The sequence below is a fragment of the Vanacampus margaritifer genome, chromosome 12, assembly GCF_051991255.1.
Source record: "Vanacampus margaritifer isolate UIUO_Vmar chromosome 12, RoL_Vmar_1.0, whole genome shotgun sequence".
Lineage (NCBI taxonomy): Eukaryota > Metazoa > Chordata > Actinopteri > Syngnathiformes > Syngnathidae > Vanacampus > Vanacampus margaritifer.
The window spans coordinates 23,128,512-23,151,933 of record NC_135443.1 but is presented as its reverse complement, the minus strand read 5'-3'; positions in this window follow the sequence as shown (position 1 = coordinate 23,151,933).

The window sequence follows — 23,422 nt, the reverse complement described above, 5'->3', positions numbered from 1 at the left end:
TTTGCTGTATTTAGTGTATTCTAACATCCTGAAGATGATTCCAGCATTAATTTCATTGTGCTTATGCTCATTTTGAAGATTTTGACATTTTCACCTTAAGTGTACAATCAGGGGCTGAAAACGCGTTTAAAGCAATAAAAAGTTCATTTGGGCTCTCACACCTAAACTAAACGTTGTAGACTCAAAATTTTTGCTGTATTTAGTGTATTCTAGCATCCTGAAGATGATTCCAGCATTAATTTCATTGTTCTTATGCTCATTTTTAAGATTTTGACATTTTCACCTAAAGTGCACAATCAGGCTGAAAACGCATTTAAAGCAATAAAAAGTTCATTTTGGCTCTCACACCTAAACTAAACATTGTAGACTCCAAATTTTTGCTGTATTTAGTGTATTTTAGCATCCTGAAGATGATTCCAGCATTAATTTCATTGTGCTTTTTGTCATTTTTAAGATTTTGACATTTTCACCTTAAGTGTACAATCAGGGGCTGAAAACGCGTTTAAAGCAATAAAAAGTTCATTTTGGCTCTCACACCTAAACTAAACATTGTAGACTCAAAATGTTTGCTGTATTCAGTGTATTCTAGCATCCTGAAGATGATTCCAGTATTAATTTCATCGTGCTTATGCTCATTTTGAAGATTTTGACATTTTCACCTAAAGTGCACAATCAGGCTGAAAACGCATTTAAAACAATAAAAAGTTCATTTTGGCTCACACACCTAAAATAAACGTTGTAGACTCAAAATTGTTGCTGTATTTAGTGTATTCTAGCATCCTGAAGATGATTCCAGCATTAATTTCATTGTGCTTATGCTCATTTTGAAGATTTTGACATTTTCACCTTAAGTGTACAATCAGGGGCTGAAAACGCGTTTAAAGCAATAAAAAGTTCATTTTGGCTCTCACACCTAAACTAAACGTTGTAGACTCAAAATTTTTGCTGTAGTCAGTATATTCTAGCATCCTGAAGATGATTCAAGCATTAATTTCATCGTGCTTTTGCTCATTTTGAAGATTTTGACATTTTCACCTAAAGTGCACAATCAGGCTGAAAACGCATTTAAAGCAATAAAAAGTTCATTTTGGCTCACACACCTAAAATAAACTTTGTAGACTCAAAATTTTTGCTGTATTTAGTGTATTCTAACATCCTGAAGATGATTCCAGCATTAATTTCATTGTGCTTATGCTCATTTTGAAGATTTTGACATTTTCACCTTAAGTGTACAATCAGGGGCTGAAAACGCGTTTAAAGCAATAAAAAGTTCATTTTGGCTCTCACACCTAAACTAAACGTTGTAGACTCAAAATTTTTGCTGTATTCAGTATATTCTAGCATCCTGAAGATGATTCCAGCATTAAATTCATCGTGCTTATGCTCATTTTGAAGATTTTGACATTTTCACCTAAAGTGCACAATCAGGCTGAAAACGCATTTAAAGCAATAAAAAGTTCATTTTGGCTCACACACCTAAAATAAACTTTGTAGACTCAAATTTTTTGCTGTATTTAGTGTATTCTAACATCCTGAAGATTATTCCAGCATTAATTTCATTGTGCTTATGCTCATTTTGAAGATTTTGACATTTTCACCTTAAGTGTACAATCAGGGGCTGAAAACGTGTTTAAAGCAATAAAAAGTTCATTTAGGCTCTCACACCTAAACTAAACGTTGTAGACTCAAAATTTTTGCTGTATTTAGTGTATTCTAGCATCCTGAAGATGATTCCAGCATTAATTTCATTGTGCTTATGCTCATTTTGAAGATTTTGACATTTTCACCTAAAGTGCACAATCAGGCTGAAAACGCATTTAAAGCAATAAAAAGTTCATTTTGGCTCTCACACCTAAACTAAACGTTGTAGACTCCAAATTTTTGCTGTATTTAGTGTATTTTAGCATCCTGAAGATGATTCCAGCATTAATTTCATTGTGCTTTTTGTCATTTTTAAGATTTTGACATTTTCACCTTAAGTGTACAATCAGGGGCTGAAAACGCGTTTAAAGCAATAAAAAGTTCATTTTGGCTCTCACACCTAAACTAAACGTTGTAGACTCAAAATTTTTGCTGTATTCAGTGTATTCTAGCATCCTGAAGATGATTCCAGCATTAATTTCATCGTGCTTATGCTCATTTTGAAGATTTTGACATTTTCACCTAAAGTGCACAATCAGGCTGAAAACGCATTTAAAGCAATAAAAAGTTCATTTTGGCTCACACACCTAAAATAAACTTTGTAGACTCAAAATTTTTGCTGTATTTAGTGTATTCTAACATCCTGAAGATGATTCCAGCATTAATTTCATTGTGCTTATGCTCATTTTGAAGATTTTGACATTTTCACCTTAAGTGTACAATCAGGGGCTGAAAACGCGTTTAAAGCAATAAAAAGTTCATTTGGGCTCTCACACCTAAACTAAACGTTGTAGACTCAAAATTTTTGCTGTATTTAGTGTATTCTAGCATCCTGAAGATGATTCCAGCATTAATTTCATTGTTCTTATGCTCATTTTTAAGATTTTGACATTTTCACCTAAAGTGCACAATCAGGCTGAAAACGCATTTAAAGCAATAAAAAGTTCATTTTGGCTCTCACACCTAAACTAAACATTGTAGACTCCAAATTTTTGCTGTATTTAGTGTATTTTAGCATCCTGAAGATGATTCCAGCATTAATTTCATTGTGCTTTTTGTCATTTTTAAGATTTTGACATTTTCACCTTAAGTGTACAATCAGGGGCTGAAAACGCGTTTAAAGCAATAAAAAGTTCATTTTGGCTCTCACACCTAAACTAAACATTGTAGACTCAAAATGTTTGCTGTATTCAGTGTATTCTAGCATCCTGAAGATGATTCCAGTATTAATTTCATCGTGCTTATGCTCATTTTGAAGATTTTGACATTTTCACCTAAAGTGCACAATCAGGCTGAAAACGCATTTAAAACAATAAAAAGTTCATTTTGGCTCACACACCTAAAATAAACGTTGTAGACTCAAAATTGTTGCTGTATTTAGTGTATTCTAGCATCCTGAAGATGATTCCAGCATTAATTTCATTGTGCTTATGCTCATTTTGAAGATTTTGACATTTTCACCTTAAGTGTACAATCAGGGGCTGAAAACGCGTTTAAAGCAATAAAAAGTTCATTTTGGCTCTCACACCTAAACTAAACGTTGTAGACTCAAAATTTTTGCTGTAGTCAGTATATTCTAGCATCCTGAAGATGATTCAAGCATTAATTTCATCGTGCTTTTGCTCATTTTGAAGATTTTGACATTTTCACCTAAAGTGCACAATCAGGCTGAAAACGCATTTAAAGCAATAAAAAGTTCATTTTGGCTCACACACCTAAAATAAACTTTGTAGACTCAAAATTTTTGCTGTATTTAGTGTATTCTAACATCCTGAAGATGATTCCAGCATTAATTTCATTGTGCTTATGCTCATTTTGAAGATTTTGACATTTTCACCTTAAGTGTACAATCAGGGGCTGAAAACGCGTTTAAAGCAATAAAAAGTTCATTTTGGCTCTCACACCTAAACTAAACGTTGTAGACTCAAAATTTTTGCTGTATTCAGTATATTCTAGCATCCTGAAGATGATTCCAGCATTAAATTCATCGTGCTTATGCTCATTTTGAAGATTTTGACATTTTCACCTAAAGTGCACAATCAGGCTGAAAACGCATTTAAAGCAATAAAAAGTTCATTTTGGCTCACACACCTAAAATAAACTTTGTAGACTCAAAATTTTTGCTGTATTTAGTGTATTCTAACATCCTGAAGATGATTCCAGCATTAATTTCATTGTGCTTATGCTCATTTTGAAGATTTTGACATTTTCACCTTAAGTGTACAATCAGGGGCTGAAAACGCGTTTAAAGCAATAAAAAGTTTATTTTGGCTCTCACACCTAAACTAAACGTTGTAGACTCAAAATTTTTGCTGTATTTAGTGTATTCTAGCATCCTGAAGATGATTCCAGCATTAATTTCATTGTGCTTATGCTCATTTTTAAGATTTTGACATTTTCACCTAAAGTGCACAATCAGGCTGAAAACGCATTTAAAGCAATAAAAAGTTCATTTTGGCTCTCACACCTAAACTAAACGTTGTAGACTCAAAAGTTTTGCTGTATTTAGTGTATTCTAGCATCCTGAAGATGATTCCAGCATTAATTTCATCGTGCTTATGCTCATTTTGAAGATTTTGACATTTTCACCTACAGTGCACAATCAGGCTGAAAACGCATTTAAAGCAATAAAAAGTTCATTTTGGCTCACACACCTAAAATAAACGTTGTAGACTCAAAATTTTTGCTGTATTTAGTGTATTCTAACATCCTGAAGATGATTCCAGCATTAATTTCATTGTGCTTATGCTCATTTTGAAGATTTTGACATTTTCACCTTAAGTGTACAATCAGGGGCTGAAAACGCGTTTAAAGCAATAAAAAGTTCATTTTGGCTCTCACACCTAAACTAAACGTTGTAGACTCAAAATTTTTGCTGTATTCAGTATATTCTAGCATCCTGAAGATGATTCCAGCATTAAATTCATCGTGCTTATGCTCATTTTGAAGATTTTGACATTTTCACCTAAAGTGCACAATCAGGCTGAAAACGCATTTAAAGCAATAAAAAGTTCATTTTGGCTCACACACCTAAAATAAACTTTGTAGACTCAAAATTTTTGCTGTATTTAGTGTATTCTAACATCCTGAAGATGATTCCAGCATTAATTTCATTGTGCTTATGCTCATTTTGAAGATTTTGACATTTTCACCTTAAGTGTACAATCAGGGGCTGAAAACGCGTTTAAAGCAATAAAAAGTTCATTTTGGCTCTCACACCTAAACTAAACGTTGTAGACTCAAATTTTTTTGCTGTATTTAGTGTATTCTAGCATCCTGAAGATGATTCCAGCATTAATTTCATTGTGCTTATGCTCATTTTTAAGATTTTGACATTTTCACCTAAAGTGCACAATCAGGCTGAAAACGCATTTAAAGCAATAAAAAGTTCATTTTGGCTCTCACACCGAAACTAAACGTTGTAGACTCAAAATTTTTGCTGTATTTAGTGTATTCTAGCATCCTGAAGATGATTCCAGCATTAATTTCATTGTGCTTATGCTCATTTTGAAGATTTTGACATTTTCACCTTAAGTGTACAATCAGGGGCTGAAAACGCGTTTAAAGCAATAAAAAGTTTATTTTGGCTCTGACACCTAAACTAAACGTTGTAGACTCAAAATTTTTGCTGTATTTAGTGTATTCTAGCATCCTGAAGATGATTCCAGCATTAATTTCATTGTGCTTATGCTCATTTTTAAGATTTTGAAATTTTCACCTAAAGTGCACAATCAGGCTGAAAACGCATTTAAAGCAATAAAAAGTTCATTTTGGCTCTCACACCTAAACTAAACGTTGTAAACTCGAAATTTTTGCTGTATTTAGTGTATTCTAGCATCCTGAAGATGATTCCAGCATTAATTTCATTGTGCTTATGCTCATTTTTAAGATTTTGACATTTTCACCTAAAGTGCACAATCAGGCTGAAAACGCATTTAAAGCCATAAAAAGTTCATTTTGGCTCTCACATCTAAACTAAACGTTGTAGACTCAAAATTTGTGATGTATTTAGTGTATTCTAGCATCCTGAAGATGATTCCAGCATTAATTTCATTGTGCTTATGCTCATTTTTAAGATTTTGACATTTTCACCTTAAGTGCACAATCAGGCTGAAAATGCTCATTTTGAAGATTTTGACATTTTCACCTTAAGTGTACAATCAGGGGCTGAAAACGCGTTTAAAGCAATAAAAAGTTCATTTTGGGTCTCACACCTAAACTAAACGTTGTAGACTCAAAATTTTTGCTGTATTTAGTGTATTTTAGCATCCTGAAGATGATTCCAGCATTAATTTCATTGTGCTTATGCTCATTTTGAAGATTTTGACATTTTCACCTTAAGTGTACAATCAGGGGCTGAAAACGCGTTTAAACCAATAAAAAGTTCATTTTGGCTCTCACACCTAAACTAAACGTTGTAGACTCAACATTTTTGCTGTATTTAGTGTATTCTAGCATCCTGAAGATGATTCCAGCATTAATTTCATCGTGCTTATGCTCATTTTGAAGATTTTGACATTTTCACCTAAAGTGCACAATCAGGCTGAAAACGCATTTAAAGCAATAAAAAGTTCATTTTGGCTCACACACCTAAAATAAACTTTGTAGACTCAAAATTTTTGCTGTATTTAGTGTATTCTAACATCCTGAAGATGATTCCAGCATTAATTTCATTGTGCTTATGCTCATTTTGAAGATTTTGACATTTTCACCTTAAGTGTACAATCAGGGGCTGAAAACGCGTTTAAAGCAATAAAAAGTTCATTTGGGCTCTCACACCTAAACTAAACGTTGTAGACTCAAAATTTTTGCTGTATTTAGTGTATTCTAGCATCCTGAAGATGATTCCAGCATTAATTTCATTGTTCTTATGCTCATTTTTAAGATTTTGACATTTTCACCTAAAGTGCACAATCAGGCTGAAAACGCATTTAAAGCAATAAAAAGTTCATTTTGGCTCTCACACCTAAACTAAACATTGTAGACTCCAAATTTTTGCTGTATTTAGTGTATTTTAGCATCCTGAAGATGATTCCAGCATTAATTTCATTGTGCTTTTTGTCATTTTTAAGATTTTGACATTTTCACCTTAAGTGTACAATCAGGGGCTGAAAACGCGTTTAAAGCAATAAAAAGTTCATTTTGGCTCTCACACCTAAACTAAACATTGTAGACTCAAAATGTTTGCTGTATTCAGTGTATTCTAGCATCCTGAAGATGATTCCAGTATTAATTTCATCGTGCTTATGCTCATTTTGAAGATTTTGACATTTTCACCTAAAGTGCACAATCAGGCTGAAAACGCATTTAAAACAATAAAAAGTTCATTTTGGCTCACACACCTAAAATAAACGTTGTAGACTCAAAATTGTTGCTGTATTTAGTGTATTCTAGCATCCTGAAGATGATTCCAGCATTAATTTCATTGTGCTTATGCTCATTTTGAAGATTTTGACATTTTCACCTTAAGTGTACAATGAGGGGCTGAAAACGCGTTTAAAGCAATAAAAAGTTCATTTTGGCTCTCACACCTAAACTAAACGTTGTAGACTCAAAATTTTTGCTGTAGTCAGTATATTCTAGCATCCTGAAGATGATTCAAGCATTAATTTCATCGTGCTTTTGCTCATTTTGAAGATTTTGACATTTTCACCTAAAGTGCACAATCAGGCTGAAAACGCATTTAAAGCAATAAAAAGTTCATTTTGGCTCACACACCTAAAATAAACTTTGTAGACTCAAAATTTTTGCTGTATTTAGTGTATTCTAACATCCTGAAGATGATTCCAGCATTAATTTCATTGTGCTTATGCTCATTTTGAAGATTTTGACATTTTCACCTTAAGTGTACAATCAGGGGCTGAAAACGCGTTTAAAGCAATAAAAAGTTCATTTTGGCTCTCACACCTAAACTAAACGTTGTAGACTCAAAATTTTTGCTGTATTCAGTATATTCTAGCATCCTGAAGATGATTCCAGCATTAAATTCATCGTGCTTATGCTCATTTTGAAGATTTTGACATTTTCACCTAAAGTGCACAATCAGGCTGAAAACGCATTTAAAGCAATAAAAAGTTCATTTTGGCTCACACACCTAAAATAAACTTTGTAGACTCAAAATTTTTGCTGTATTTAGTGTATTCTAACATCCTGAAGATGATTCCAGCATTAATTTCATTGTGCTTATGCTCATTTTGAAGATTTTGACATTTTCACCTTAAGTGTACAATCAGGGGCTGAAAACGCGTTTAAAGCAATAAAAAGTTTATTTTGGCTCTCACACCTAAACTAAACGTTGTAGACTCAAAATTTTTGCTGTATTTAGTGTATTCTAGCATCCTGAAGATGATTCCAGCATTAATTTCATTGTGCTTATGCTCATTTTTAAGATTTTGACATTTTCACCTAAAGTGCACAATCAGGCTGAAAACGCATTTAAAGCAATAAAAAGTTCATTTTGGCTCTCACACCTAAACTAAACGTTGTAGACTCAAAAGTTTTGCTGTATTTAGTGTATTCTAGCATCCTGAAGATGATTCCAGCATTAATTTCATCGTGCTTATGCTCATTTTGAAGATTTTGACATTTTCACCTACAGTGCACAATCAGGCTGAAAACGCATTTAAAGCAATAAAAAGTTCATTTTGGCTCACACACCTAAAATAAACGTTGTAGACTCAAAATTTTTGCTGTATTTAGTGTATTCTAACATCCTGAAGATGATTCCAGCATTAATTTCATTGTGCTTATGCTCATTTTGAAGATTTTGACATTTTCACCTTAAGTGTACAATCAGGGGCTGAAAACGCGTTTAAAGCAATAAAAAGTTCATTTTGGCTCTCACACCTAAACTAAACGTTGTAGACTCAAAATTTTTGCTGTATTCAGTATATTCTAGCATCCTGAAGATGATTCCAGCATTAAATTCATCGTGCTTATGCTCATTTTGAAGATTTTGACATTTTCACCTAAAGTGCACAATCAGGCTGAAAACGCATTTAAAGCAATAAAAAGTTCATTTTGGCTCACACACCTAAAATAAACTTTGTAGACTCAAAATTTTTGCTGTATTTAGTGTATTCTAACATCCTGAAGATGATTCCAGCATTAATTTCATTGTGCTTATGCTCATTTTGAAGATTTTGACATTTTCACCTTAAGTGTACAATCAGGGGCTGAAAACGCGTTTAAAGCAATAAAAAGTTCATTTTGGCTCTCACACCTAAACTAAACGTTGTAGACTCAAATTTTTTTGCTGTATTTAGTGTATTCTAGCATCCTGAAGATGATTCCAGCATTAATTTCATTGTGCTTATGCTCATTTTTAAGATTTTGACATTTTCACCTAAAGTGCACAATCAGGCTGAAAACGCATTTAAAGCAATAAAAAGTTCATTTTGGCTCTCACACCGAAACTAAACGTTGTAGACTCAAAATTTTTGCTGTATTTAGTGTATTCTAGCATCCTGAAGATGATTCCAGCATTAATTTCATTGTGCTTATGCTCATTTTGAAGATTTTGACATTTTCACCTTAAGTGTACAATCAGGGGCTGAAAACGCGTTTAAAGCAATAAAAAGTTTATTTTGGCTCTGACACCTAAACTAAACGTTGTAGACTCAAAATTTTTGCTGTATTTAGTGTATTCTAGCATCCTGAAGATGATTCCAGCATTAATTTCATTGTGCTTATGCTCATTTTTAAGATTTTGAAATTTTCACCTAAAGTGCACAATCAGGCTGAAAACGCATTTAAAGCAATAAAAAGTTCATTTTGGCTCTCACACCTAAACTAAACGTTGTAAACTCAAAATTTTTGCTGTATTTAGTGTATTCTAGCATCCTGAAGATGATTCCAGCATTAATTTCATTGTGCTTATGCTCATTTTTAAGATTTTGACATTTTCACCTAAAGTGCACAATCAGGCTGAAAACGCATTTAAAGCCATAAAAAGTTCATTTTGGCTCTCACATCTAAACTAAACGTTGTAGACTCAAAATTTTTGATGTATTTAGTGTATTCTAGCATCCTGAAGATGATTCCAGCATTAATTTCATTGTGCTTATGCTCATTTTTAAGATTTTGACATTTTCACCTTAAGTGCACAATCAGGCTGAAAATGCTCATTTTGAAGATTTTGACATTTTCACCTTAAGTGTACAATCAGGGGCTGAAAACGCGTTTAAAGCAATAAAAAGTTCATTTTGGGTCTCACACCTAAACTAAACGTTGTAGACTCAAAATTTTTGCTGTATTTAGTGTATTTTAGCATCCTGAAGATGATTCCAGCATTAATTTCATTGTGCTTATGCTCATTTTGAAGATTTTGACATTTTCACCTTAAGTGTACAATCAAGGGCTGAAAACGCGTTTAAACCAATAAAAAGTTCATTTTGGCTCTCACACCTAAACTAAACGTTGTAGACTCAACATTTTTGCTGTATTTAGTGTATTCTAGCATCCTGAAGATGATTCCAGCATTAATTTCATTGTGCTTATGCTCATTTTTAAGATTTTGACATTTTCACCTAAAGTGCACAATCAGGCTGAAAACGCGTTTAAAGCAATAAAAAGTTCATTTTGGCTCTCACACCTAAACTAAACGTTGTAGACTCAACATTTTTGCTGTATTTAGTGTATTCTAGCATCCTGAAGATGATTCCAGCATTAATTTCATTGTGCTTATGCTCATTTGGAAGATTTTGACATTTTCACCTAAAGTGCACAATCAGGCTGAAAACGCATTAAAAGCCATAAAAAGTTCATTGTTGCACTCACACCTAAACTAAACGTTGTAGACTGAAATTTTTTTGCTGTATTTAGAGAATTCTAGCATCCTGAAGATGATTCCAGCATTAATTTCATTGAGCTTTTTCTCATTTTGAAGATTTTGACATTTTCAGCTGATGTGCTCAATCAGGCTGAAAACGCATTTAAAGCAATAAAAGTTCATTTTGGCTCTCACACCTAAACTAAACGTTGTAGACTCAAATTTTTTTGCTGTATTTAGAGTATTCTAGCATCCTGAAGATGATTCCAGCATTAATTTCATTGAGCTTTTTCTCATTTTGAAGATTTTGACATTTTCACCTGAAGTGCTCAATCAGGCTGAAAACGCATTTAAAGAAATAAAAAGTTCATTTTGGCTCTCACAACTGAACTAAACGTTGTAGACTCAAAATTTTTGCTGTATTTAGTGTATTTTAGCATCCTGAAGATGATTCCAGCATTAATTTCATTGTGCTCATGCTCATTTTTGAGATTTTAACATTTTCACCTAAAGTGCACAATCAGGCTGAAAACGCATTTAAAGCCATAAAAAGTTCATTTTGGTTCTTACACCTAAACTAAACGTTGTAGACTCAAAAATGTTGCTGTATTTAGTGTATTCTAGCATCCTGAAGATGATTCCAGCATTAATTTCATTGTGCTTATGCTCATTTTGAAGGTTTTGTCATTTTCACCTTAAGTGTACAATCAGGGGCTGAAAACGCATTTAAAGCAATAAAAAGTTCATTTTGGCTCTCACACCTAAACTAAAAGTTGTAGACTCAAAATTTTTGCTGTATTTAGTGTATTCTAGCATCCTGAAGATGATTCCAGCATGCATTTCATTGTGGACATGTTCATTTTATAGATTTGGACAGTTTCACCTAAATCAGGGGCTGAAAAAATATTTAAAGCAATAAAAAGTTCATCTTGGCTCCCACACCTAAAGTAAATGTTGTAGACTCAATTAATTGCTGTATTTATTGTATTTTAGCACCCTGAAGATGATTCTAGCATTAATTTCATAGTGCTTATGATCATTTTGAAGATTTTGACAGTTTCAACTGAAGTGTACAATCAGGGGCTGAAAACGCATTTAAAGCAACAAAAAGTTTATTTTGGCTCTCACACCTAAACTAAACGTTGTAGACTCAAAATTTTTGCTGTATTTAGTGTATTCTAGCATCCTGAAGATGATTCAAGCATTAATTTCATTGTTCTTATGCTCATTTGGAAGATTTTGACAATTTCACCTAAAGTGCACAATCAGGCTGAAAACGCATTTAAAGCCATAAAAAGTTCATTGTTGCTCTCACACCTAAACTAAACGTTGTAGACTCAAATTTTTTTGCTGTATTTAGTGTATTCTAGCATCCTGAAGATGATTCCAGCATTAATTTCATTGAGCTTTTTCTCATTTTGAAGATTTTGACATTTTCACCTGAAGTGCTCAATCTGGCTGAAAACGCATTTAAAGCATTAAAAAGTTCATTTTGGCTCTCACACCTGAACTAAACGTTGTAGACTCAAAATTTTTGCTCCATTTAGTGTATTCTAGCATCCTGAAGATGATTCCAGCATTAATTTCATTGTGCTCATGTTCATTTTTGAGATTTTAACATTTTCACCTAAAGTGCACAATCAGGCTGAAAACGCATTTAAAGCCATAAAAAGTTCATTTTGGATCTCACACCTAAACTAAACGTTGTAGACTCAAAAATTTTGCTGTATTTAGTGTATTCTAGCATCCTGAAGATGATTCCAGCATTAATTTCATTGTGCTTATGCTCATTTTGAAGATTTTGTCATTTTCACCTTAAGTGTACAATCAGGGGCTGAAAACGCATTTAAAGCAATGAAGATGATTCCAGAATTAATTTCATTGAGCTTTTTCTCATTTTGAAGATTTTGACATTTTCACCTGATGTGCTCAATCAGGCTGAAAACGCATTTAAAGCAATAAAAAGTTCATTTTGGCTCTCACACCTAAACTAAACGTTGTAGACTCAAAATTTTTGCTGTATTTAGTGTATTCTAGCATCCTGAAGATGATTCCAGCATTAATTTCATTGTGCTTATGCTCATTTGGAAGATTTTGACATTTTCACCTAAAGTGCACAATCAGGATGAAAACGCATTTAAAGCCATAAAAAGTTCATTGTTGCTCTCACACCTAAACTAAACGTTGTAGACTCAAAATTTTTTGCTGTATTTAGTGTATTCTAGCATCCTGAAGCTGATTCCAGCATTAATTCATTGTGCTTATGCTCATTTTGAAGATTTTGACATTTTCACCTAAAGTGCACAATCAGGCCTAAAACGCATTTAAAGCAATAAAAAGTTAATTTTGGCTCTCACACCTGAACTAAACATTGTAGACTCAATTAATTGCTGTATTTATTGTATTTTAGCATCCTGAAGATGATTCCATCATGCATTTCATTGTGGACATGTTCATTTTATAGATTTGGACAGTTTCACCTAAATCATGGGCTGAAAAAATATTTAAAGCAATAAAAAGTTCATCTTGGCTCCCACACCTAAACTAAATGTTGTAGACTCAATTAATTGCTGTATTTATTGTATTTTAGCACCCTGAAGATGATTCTAGCATTAATTTCATAGTGCTTATGCTCCATTTGAAGATTTTGACAGTTTCACCTAAATCAGTGAATGAAAACGCATTTAAAGCAATAAAAAGTTCATCTTGGCTCTCACATCTAAACTTAACGTTGTAGAGTAAATTTTTGCTGTTTTTAGTGTATTTTAGCATCCTGAAGATGATTCTAGCATTAATATCATAGTGCTTATGCTCCATTTGAAGATTTTGACAGTTTCACCTGAAATGTACAATCAGGGGCCGAAAACGCATTTAAAGCAATACAAATTTAATCTTTCCTCTCACACCTAAACTAAACGTTGTAGACTCAATTTTTGCTGTATTTATTCTGTTTTAGCATCCTGAAGATGATTCTAGCATTAATTTCATAGTGCTTATGCTCATTTTGAAGATTTTAACAGTTTCGCCTGAAGTGTACAATCAGGGGCTGAAAATGCATTTAAAGCAATAAAAAGTACATCTTGGCTCTCACACCTAAACTAAACAATGTAGACTCAAAATCTTTGCTGTATTTAGTGTATTTTAGCATCCTGAAGATGATTCCAGCATGCATTTCATTGTGCGCATGCTCGTTATGAAGATTTTGACAGTTTCGCCTGAAGTGTACAATCAGGGTCTGAAAACGCATTTAAAGCAATTAAAAGTTCATCTTGGCTCTCACACCTAAACTAAACGTTGTAGACTCAAAAATGTTGCTGTATTTATTGTATTTTAGCATCCTGAAGATAATTCTAGCATTAATTTCATAGTGCTTATGCTCATTTTGAAGATTTTGACAGTTTCGCCTGAAGTTTACAATCAGGGGCTGAAAACGCATATAAAACAATAAAAAGTAAATTTTGGCTTTCACATCTAAACTAAACAATGTAGAATCAAAATATTTGCTGTATTCAGTGTATTTTAGCATCCTGAAGATGATTCCAGCATGCATTTCATTGTGCGCATGCTCGTTATGTAGATTTTGACAGTTTCGCCTGAAGTGTACAATCAGAGGCTGAAAACGCATTTAAAGCAATAAAAATTTAATCTTGGCTCTCACACCCAAACTAAACAATGTAGACTCAAAATCTTTGCTGTATTTAGTGTATTTTAGCATCCTGAAGATGATTTCAGCATGCATTTCATTGCGGAGATGTTCATTTCATAGATTTGGACAGTTTCACCTAAATCAGGGGATGAAAAAGCATTTAAAGCAATAAATTGTTCATCTTGGCTCTCACACCTAAACTAAACGTTGTAGATTCAAAATCGTTGCTGTAATTAGTGTGTTTTAGCATCCTGAAGATGATTCTAGCATTAATTTCATAGTGCTTATGCTCATTTTGAAGATTTTGACAGTTTCACCATAAGTGTACAATCAGGGGCTTAAATTGCATTTAAAGCAACAAAAAGTTTATTTTGGCTCTCACACCCAAACTAAACAATGTAGACTCAAAATCTTTGCTGTCTTTATTGTATATTACTATCCTGAAGATGATTCTAGCATTAACTTCATAGTGCTTATGCTCATTTTGAAGATTTTGACTGTTTCACCTGAAGTGTACAATCAGGGGCTGAAAACGCATTTAAAGCAATAAAAAGTTCATCTTGGCTCTCACACCTAAACTTAACGTTGTAGACTCAAAATCTTTGCTGTAATTAGTGTGTTTTAGCATCCTGAAGATGATTCCAGCATGCATTTCATCGTGCGAATGTTGATTTTGAAGATTTTGACAGTTTCACCTGAAGTGTACAATCAGGGGCTGAAAACTCATTTAAAGCAATAAAAAGTTCATCTTGGCTCTCACACCTAAACTAAACGTTGTAGACTGAATTAATTTCTGTATTTATTGTATTTTAGCACCCTGAAGATGATTCTAGCATTAATTTCATAGTGCTTATGCTCATTTTGAAGATTTTGACAGTTTTACCTGAAGTGTACAATCAGGGGCTGAAAACGCATTTAAAGCAACAAAAAGTTTATTTTGGCCCTCACACCTAAACTAAGCAATGTAGACTCAAAATCCCGGCTGTATTTAGTGTATTTTAGCATCCTGAAGATGATTCCAGCATGGATTTCATTGTGGACATGTTCATTTTATAGATTTGGACAGTTTCACCTAAATCAGGGGCTCAAAAAGCATTTAAAGCAATTAAAAGTTCATCTTGGCTCTCACACGTAAACTAAACGTTGTAGACTCAATTTTTGCTGTATTTATTGTATTTTAGCATCCTGAAGATGATTCTAGCATTAATTTCATAGTGCTTATGCTCATTTTGAAGATTTTGACAGTTACACCTGAAGTGTACAATCAGGGGCTGAAAACACATTTAAAGCAATAAAAATGTAATCTTGGCTCTCACACCCAAACTAAACAATGTAGACTCAAAATCTTTGCTGTATTTAGTGTAGTTTAGCATCCTGTAGATGATTCTAGCATGCATTTCATTGTGGAGATGTTCATTCTATAGATTTGGACAGTTTCTCCTAAATCAGGGGATGAAAAAGCATGTAAAGCAATAAAAAGTTAATCTTGGCTCTCACACCTAAACTTAACGTTATAGACTAAATTTTTGCTGTATCTATTGTATTTTAGCACCCTGAAGATGATTCCAGCATACATTTCATCGTGCGAATTTTTATTTTAAAGATTTAGACAGTTTCACCTGAAGTGTACAATGAGGGGCTGAAAACGCATTTAAAGCAATAAAAAGTTCATCTTGGCTCTCACACCTAAATTAAACGTTGTAGACTCAATTAATTGCTGTATTTTTTGTATTTTATCATCCTGAAGATGATTCCAGCATGCATTTCATTTTGCGCATGCTCATTTTGAAGATTTTGACAGTTTCGCCTGAAGTGTTCAATCAGGGGCTGAAAACGCATTTAAAGCATTAAAAAAGTTCATCTTGGCTCTCACACCTAAACTCAACGTTGTAGACTAAAAAAAAATGCTGTATTTAGTGTATTTTAGAATCCTGAAGATGATTCTAGAATTAATTTCATAGTGCTTATGCTAATTTTGAAGATTTTGACTGTTTCACCTGAAGTGTAGAATCAGGGGCTGAAAACGCATTTATAGCAATCAAAAGTTCATCTTGGCTCTCACACCTAAACTAAACGTTGTAGACTAAATTTTTGCTACTTTTAGTGTATTTTAGCATCGTGAAGATGATTCCAGCATACATTTCATCGTGCGAATGTTTATTTTGAAGATTTTGACAGTTTCACCTGAAGTGTACAATCAGGGGCTGAAAACTCATTTAAAGCAATAAAAAGTTCATCTTGGCTCTCACACCTAAACTAAACGTTGTAGACTCAATTAATTGCTGTATTTATTGTATTTTAGCATCCTGAAGATGATTCCAGCATGCATTTCATTGTGGACATGTTAATTTTATAGATTTGGACAGTTTCACCTGAAGTGTACAATCAGGGGCTGAAAACGCATTTAAAGCAATAAGAATTTAATCTTGGCTCTCACACCTAAACTAAACGTTGTAGACTCAATTTTTGCTGTATTTAGTGTATTTTAGCATCCTGAAGATGATTCCAGCATTAATTTCATTGAGCTTTTTCTCATTTTGAAGATTTTGACATTTTCAGCTGATGTGCTCAATCAGGCTGAAAACGCATTTAAAGCAATAAAAGTTCATTTTGGCTCTCACACCTAAACTAAACGTTGTAGACTCAAATTTTTTTGCTGTATTTAGAGTATTCTAGCATCCTGAAGATGATTCCAGCATTAATTTCATTGAGCTTTTTCTCATTTTGAAGATTTTGACATTTTCACCTGAAGTGCTCAATCAGGCTGAAAACGCATTTAAAGAAATAAAAAGTTCATTTTGGCTCTCACAACTGAACTAAACGTTGTAGACTCAAAATTTTTGCTGTATTTAGTGTATTTTAGCATCCTGAAGATGATTCCAGCATTAATTTCATTGTGCTCATGCTCATTTTTGAGATTTTAACATTTTCACCTAAAGTGCACAATCAGGCTGAAAACGCATTTAAAGCCATAAAAAGTTCATTTTGGTTCTTACACCTAAACTAAACGTTGTAGACTCAAAAATGTTGCTGTATTTAGTGTATTCTAGCATCCTGAAGATGATTCCAGCATTAATTTCATTGTGCTTATGCTCATTTTGAAGGTTTTGTCATTTTCACCTTAAGTGTACAATCAGGGGCTGAAAACGCATTTAAAGCAATAAAAAGTTCATTTTGGCTCTCACACCTAAACTAAAAGTTGTAGACTCAAAATTTTTGCTGTATTTAGTGTATTCTAGCATCCTGAAGATGATTCCAGCATGCATTTCATTGTGGACATGTTCATTTTATAGATTTGGACAGTTTCACCTAAATCAGGGGCTGAAAAAATATTTAAAGCAATAAAAAGTTCATCTTGGCTCCCACACCTAAAGTAAATGTTGTAGACTCAATTAATTGCTGTATTTATTGTATTTTAGCACCCTGAAGATGATTCTAGCATTAATTTCATAGTGCTTATGATCATTTTGAAGATTTTGACAGTTTCAACTGAAGTGTACAATCAGGGGCTGAAAACGCATTTAAAGCAACAAAAAGTTTATTTTGGCTCTCACACCTAAACTAAACGTTGTAGACTCAAAATTTTTGCTGTATTTAGTGTATTCTAGCATCCTGAAGATGATTCAAGCATTAATTTCATTGTTCTTATGCTCATTTGGAAGATTTTGACAATTTCACCTAAAGTGCACAATCAGGCTGAAAACGCATTTAAAGCCATAAAAAGTTCATTGTTGCTCTCACACCTAAACTAAACGTTGTAGACTCAAATTTTTTTGCTGTATTTAGTGTATTCTAGCATCCTGAAGATGATTCCAGCATTAATTTCATTGAGCTTTTTCTCATTTTGAAGATTTTGACATTTTCACCTGAAGTGCTCAATCTGGCTGAAAACGCATTTAAAGCATTAAAAAGTTCATTTTGGCTCTCACACCTGAACTAAACGTTGTAGACTCAAAATTTTTGCTCCATTTAGTGTATTCTAGCATCCTGAAGATGATTCCAGCATTAATTTCATTGTGCTCATGTTCATTTTTGAGATTTTAACATTTTCACCTAAAGTGCACAATCAGGCTGAAAACGCATTTAAAGCCATAAAAAGTTCATTTTGGATCTCACACCTAAACTAAACGTTGTAGACTCAAAAATTTTGCTGTATTTAGTGTATTCTAGCATCCTGAAGATGATTCCAGCATTAATTTCATTGTGCTTATGCTCATTTTGAAGATTTTGTCATTTTCACCTTAAGTGTACAATCAGGGGCTGAAAACGCATTTAAAGCAATGAAGATGATTCCAGAATTAATTTCATTGAGCTTTTTCTCATTTTGAAGATTTTGACATTTTCACCTGATGTGCTCAATCAGGCTGAAAACGCATTTAAAGCAATAAAAAGTTCATTTTGGCTCTCACACCTAAACTAAACGTTGTAGACTCAAAATTTTTGCTGTATTTAGTGTATTCTAGCATCCTGAAGATGATTCCAGCATTAATTTCATTGTGCTTATGCTCATTTGGAAGATTTTGACATTTTCACCTAAAGTGCACAATCAGGATGAAAACGCATTTAAAGCCATAAAAAGTTCATTGTTGCTCTCACACCTAAACTAAACGTTGTAGACTCAAAATTTTTTGCTGTATTTAGTGTATTCTAGCATCCTGAAGCTGATTCCAGCATTAATTCATTGTGCTTATGCTCATTTTGAAGATTTTGACATTTTCACCTAAAGTGCACAATCAGGCCTAAAACGCATTTAAAGCAATAAAAAGTTAATTTTGGCTCTCACACCTGAACTAAACATTGTAGACTCAATTAATTGCTGTATTTATTGTATTTTAGCATCCTGAAGATGATTCCATCATGCATTTCATTGTGGACATGTTCATTTTATAGATTTGGACAGTTTCACCTAAATCATGGGCTGAAAAAATATTTAAAGCAATAAAAAGTTCATCTTGGCTCCCACACCTAAACTAAATGTTGTAGACTCAATTAATTGCTGTATTTATTGTATTTTAGCACCCTGAAGATGATTCTAGCATTAATTTCATAGTGCTTATGCTCCATTTGAAGATTTTGACAGTTTCACCTAAATCAGTGAATGAAAACGCATTTAAAGCAATAAAAAGTTCATCTTGGCTCTCACATCTAAACTTAACGTTGTAGAGTAAATTTTTGCTGTTTTTAGTGTATTTTAGCATCCTGAAGATGATTCTAGCATTAATATCATAGTGCTTATGCTCCATTTGAAGATTTTGACAGTTTCACCTGAAATGTACAATCAGGGGCCGAAAACGCATTTAAAGCAATACAAATTTAATCTTTCCTCTCACACCTAAACTAAACGTTGTAGACTCAATTTTTGCTGTATTTATTCTGTTTTAGCATCCTGAAGATGATTCTAGCATTAATTTCATAGTGCTTATGCTCATTTTGAAGATTTTAACAGTTTCGCCTGAAGTGTACAATCAGGGGCTGAAAATGCATTTAAAGCAATAAAAAGTACATCTTGGCTCTCACACCTAAACTAAACAATGTAGACTCAAAATCTTTGCTGTATTTAGTGTATTTTAGCATCCTGAAGATGATTCCAGCATGCATTTCATTGTGCGCATGCTCGTTATGAAGATTTTGACAGTTTCGCCTGAAGTGTACAATCAGGGTCTGAAAACGCATTTAAAGCAATTAAAAGTTCATCTTGGCTCTCACACCTAAACTAAACGTTGTAGACTCAAAAATGTTGCTGTATTTATTGTATTTTAGCATCCTGAAGATAATTCTAGCATTAATTTCATAGTGCTTATGCTCATTTTGAAGATTTTGACAGTTTCGCCTGAAGTTTACAATCAGGGGCTGAAAACGCATATAAAACAATAAAAAGTAAATTTTGGCTTTCACATCTAAACTAAACAATGTAGAATCAAAATATTTGCTGTATTCAGTGTATTTTAGCATCCTGAAGATGATTCCAGCATGCATTTCATTGTGCGCATGCTCGTTATGTAGATTTTGACAGTTTCGCCTGAAGTGTACAATCAGAGGCTGAAAACGCATTTAAAGCAATAAAAATTTAATCTTGGCTCTCACACCCAAACTAAACAATGTAGACTCAAAATCTTTGCTGTATTTAGTGTATTTTAGCATCCTGAAGATGATTTCAGCATGCATTTCATTGCGGAGATGTTCATTTCATAGATTTGGACAGTTTCACCTAAATCAGGGGATGAAAAAGCATTTAAAGCAATAAATTGTTCATCTTGGCTCTCACACCTAAACTAAACGTTGTAGATTCAAAATCGTTGCTGTAATTAGTGTGTTTTAGCATCCTGAAGATGATTCTAGCATTAATTTCATAGTGCTTATGCTCATTTTGAAGATTTTGACAGTTTCACCATAAGTGTACAATCAGGGGCTTAAATTGCATTTAAAGCAACAAAAAGTTTATTTTGGCTCTCACACCCAAACTAAACAATGTAGACTCAAAATCTTTGCTGTCTTTATTGTATATTACTATCCTGAAGATGATTCTAGCATTAACTTCATAGTGCTTATGCTCATTTTGAAGATTTTGACTGTTTCACCTGAAGTGTACAATCAGGGGCTGAAAACGCATTTAAAGCAATAAAAAGTTCATCTTGGCTCTCACACCTAAACTTAACGTTGTAGACTCAAAATCTTTGCTGTAATTAGTGTGTTTTAGCATCCTGAAGATGATTCCAGCATGCATTTCATCGTGCGAATGTTGATTTTGAAGATTTTGACAGTTTCACCTGAAGTGTACAATCAGGGGCTGAAAACTCATTTAAAGCAATAAAAAGTTCATCTTGGCTCTCACACCTAAACTAAACGTTGTAGACTGAATTAATTTCTGTATTTATTGTATTTTAGCACCCTGAAGATGATTCTAGCATTAATTTCATAGTGCTTATGCTCATTTTGAAGATTTTGACAGTTTTACCTGAAGTGTACAATCAGGGGCTGAAAACGCATTTAAAGCAACAAAAAGTTTATTTTGGCCCTCACACCTAAACTAAGCAATGTAGACTCAAAATCCCGGCTGTATTTAGTGTATTTTAGCATCCTGAAGATGATTCCAGCATGGATTTCATTGTGGACATGTTCATTTTATAGATTTGGACAGTTTCACCTAAATCAGGGGCTCAAAAAGCATTTAAAGCAATTAAAAGTTCATCTTGGCTCTCACACGTAAACTAAACGTTGTAGACTCAATTTTTGCTGTATTTATTGTATTTTAGCATCCTGAAGATGATTCTAGCATTAATTTCATAGTGCTTATGCTCATTTTGAAGATTTTGACAGTTACACCTGAAGTGTACAATCAGGGGCTGAAAACACATTTAAAGCAATAAAAATGTAATCTTGGCTCTCACACCCAAACTAAACAATGTAGACTCAAAATCTTTGCTGTATTTAGTGTAGTTTAGCATCCTGTAGATGATTCTAGCATGCATTTCATTGTGGAGATGTTCATTCTATAGATTTGGACAGTTTCTCCTAAATCAGGGGATGAAAAAGCATGTAAAGCAATAAAAAGTTAATCTTGGCTCTCACACCTAAACTTAACGTTATAGACTAAATTTTTGCTGTATCTATTGTATTTTAGCACCCTGAAGATGATTCCAGCATACATTTCATCGTGCGAATTTTTATTTTAAAGATTTAGACAGTTTCACCTGAAGTGTACAATGAGGGGCTGAAAACGCATTTAAAGCAATAAAAAGTTCATCTTGGCTCTCACACCTAAATTAAACGTTGTAGACTCAATTAATTGCTGTATTTTTTGTATTTTATCATCCTGAAGATGATTCCAGCATGCATTTCATTTTGCGCATGCTCATTTTGAAGATTTTGACAGTTTCGCCTGAAGTGTTCAATCAGGGGCTGAAAACGCATTTAAAGCATTAAAAAAGTTCATCTTGGCTCTCACACCTAAACTCAACGTTGTAGACTAAAAAAAAATGCTGTATTTAGTGTATTTTAGAATCCTGAAGATGATTCTAGAATTAATTTCATAGTGCTTATGCTAATTTTGAAGATTTTGACTGTTTCACCTGAAGTGTAGAATCAGGGGCTGAAAACGCATTTATAGCAATCAAAAGTTCATCTTGGCTCTCACACCTAAACTAAACGTTGTAGACTAAATTTTTGCTACTTTTAGTGTATTTTAGCATCGTGAAGATGATTCCAGCATACATTTCATCGTGCGAATGTTTATTTTGAAGATTTTGACAGTTTCACCTGAAGTGTACAATCAGGGGCTGAAAACTCATTTAAAGCAATAAAAAGTTCATCTTGGCTCTCACACCTAAACTAAACGTTGTAGACTCAATTAATTGCTGTATTTATTGTATTTTAGCATCCTGAAGATGATTCCAGCATGCATTTCATTGTGGACATGTTAATTTTATAGATTTGGACAGTTTCACCTGAAGTGTACAATCAGGGGCTGAAAACGCATTTAAAGCAATAAGAATTTAATCTTGGCTCTCACACCTAAACTAAACGTTGTAGACTCAATTTTTGCTGTATTTAGTGTATTTTAGCATCCTGAAGATGATTCCAGCATGCATTTCATTGTACTTATGCTCGTTTTGAAGATTTTGACAGTTTCACCTGAAGTGTACAATCAGGGGCTGAAAACGCATTTAAAGCAACAAAAAGTTTATTTTGGCTCTCACACCCAAACTAAACAATGTAGACTCAAAATCGATGCTGTATTTAGTGTATTTTAGCATGCTGAAGATGATTCCAGCATGCATTTCATTGTGGAGATGTTCATTTTATAGATTTGGACAGTTTCACCTAAATCAGGGGATGAAAAAGCATTTAAAGCAATAATAAAAAGTTCATTTTGGCTCTCACACCTAAACTAAACGTTGTAGACTAAATTTTTGCTGTATTTAATGTATTTTAGCATCCTGAAGATGATTCCAGCATGCATTTCATTGTGGACATGTTCATTTTATAGATTTGGACAGTTTCAGCTAAATCAAGGGATGAAAAAGAATTTAGAGCAATAAAAAGTTCATCTTGGCTCTCACACCTAAACTAAACATTGTAGACTCAAAATCTTTGCTGTATTTAGTGTATTTTAGCATCCTGAAGATGATTCCAGCATGCATTTCATTGTGTGCATGCTAATTTTGAAGATTTTGACAGTTTCCCCTGAAGTGTACAATCAGGGGCTGAAAACGCATTTAAATAGTAAAGATTTTTTTTTCCTGTTGATGGGCCAGGTCTAGACATGGTCTAGGCCAAGTTTGAAATCAATCGGATCAAACGTGTAGGAGAAATGGGCAAAAGAATGGCCCCCTGTAAATGAGCAAAAATCTACTGTCAGGTTTACC